Here is a 2067-nt window from a genome sequence, read left to right as displayed (position 1 = left end):
ACATGGACATATATACACTACCAAATGTAAAATAGATAGCTAGTGGGAAGCAGTTGCATAGCACAGGGAGATCAGCTCCGTGCTTTGTGTCCACCGAGAGGGGTGGGATAGGGAGGGTGGGAGGGAGATGCAAGAGGGAGAAGATATAGGGATATATGTATATGTATAGCTGATTCACATTGTTATACAGCAGAAACTAACACACCATTGTAAAGCAGTTATACTCCAATAAAGATGTTAAAAAAATAACAACAATGTATTGGGTGATTGTAGCTTATGGATAAGTGAAACGAAACAACAGTGTTAGAAGGGATGGGAGAGAGCAATTGGAAATATTCTCTTATAAGCTACGTGCACTACCTGTTTTAATGTTATTTGAAAGTGGACTTCAATTAGTTGCAAGTGTATGTTAACAAATTCTAGGGCAATCACTAAAAAAAAAAATTTTAAGAAGTATAATTTACAAGCTAAGAGAGAAGAGAAAATTGAATCATATAAAACACTCAAAACCAGATAAGGCAGGAAAAAAGAAGATTTTTTTTAAAAAATGAAAGACAAATGTAGCAAATAGAAAACGGTAACAAGTACAGCAGATGTTAATCCAAATATATCAATAATCACTTTAAATGTGAATTGTCTAAATATACCAATTAAAAGATAGAGACTGACAGAGTAGATAAAAAATCAAGACTCAACTATATGTTGTCTACAGAAAACCCACTTTATTATAAAGACAGATAAAAGTAAAGGAGTAGAAAGAGAGATGCCTTGCTAATAATAATCAAAGCAAAGGTGGAGTAGCTATATTAATTTCAGACGAAGCCAACCTCAGAATAAGGAAAATTACTAGAGATAAAGATGGGCATTAACGATTAAGGGCTCAGTTCTCCAAGAAGATATAACAATCCTTAATGTGTATACACCCAACAACAGAGCAGCAAAATACATGAGGCAAAAAGACAGAACTGCAAGGAGAAACAGACAAAGCCAGTATTATAGTTGGAGACTTCAACATCCCTCTCTCAGTAATCAACAGATGCAGCAGGCAGAAAATCAGTTAGGACATAGTTGAGTTGAACAGCACCATCCATCAACTGGATTTAATTGACATTTAGAAAATACTCCATCCAACAACAGCAGACTATACATTCTTCTCAAGCTCACATGGAATAGTCACCAGGATAGACCACATCCCTGGCCATTAATAACACCTTAACAAATTTGTAAACTAGAAATCATACGAAGTATGTCCTCAGACTAACATGGAATTAAACTAAAAATCAATAACAGAAAGATAGCTGGAAAATCACAAAATATTCGGAAATTAAACAACACACTTCTAAATAACACCTGGGTAAAAAAGGAGTCTCAAGAGAAGTTTTGATGAATTTTGAAAGATTTTGAAGGAAGAAAAATAAAAATACAACTTACCAATATTTGTGGGATGCAGTGAAAGCAGTGCTCAGAGGGAAATTTAAAAAAATACAGCCACGTTGGGAAACAATTTGTCAGTTAAAAAAAAAAAACTAAACTAAGAAGCTAAGCATGCAGCTACCACGGGATCCAGCAATTGAACTGCTGGTTGTTGCAGTCCCAGATAATTGAAGATTTATGTTCCCATAATAACCTGTACCTGGGCTTCCCTGGTGGCGCAGTGGTTGAGAGTCCGCCTGCCGATGCAGGGGACATGGGTTCGTGCCCCGGTCCGGGAGGATCCCACATGCCGCGGAGCGGCTGGTCCCGTGAGCCATGGCCGCTGAGCCTGCGCGTCTGGAGCCTGCGCTCCGCAACGGGAGAGGCCACAACAGTGAGAGGCCCGCGTACTGCAAAAAAAAGAAAAAAAAAAAGCCAAACAGTTTGCCCCTTGTTATTGCTGAGTAGTGCTCCCCGGTGTGGATGTACCATAGTTAGCTTAATCGTTCCACCTGTTGAAGTACAGCTGCCTTGTTTCCAGTTTGTAGTTCTCATGAATTCATCTGCTAAAAACATTCATGTACAGGTTATTATTAATTTTTTTTTTTTTTTGCGGTACGCAGGCCTCTCACTGTTGTGGCCTCTCCCGTTGCG

Source organism: Physeter macrocephalus, chromosome 19 (assembly GCF_002837175.3).
Source record: "Physeter macrocephalus isolate SW-GA chromosome 19, ASM283717v5, whole genome shotgun sequence".
Lineage (NCBI taxonomy): Eukaryota > Metazoa > Chordata > Mammalia > Artiodactyla > Physeteridae > Physeter > Physeter macrocephalus.
The sequence above is the reverse complement of the archived record's forward strand: the minus strand, read 5'-3'. Positions refer to the sequence as shown.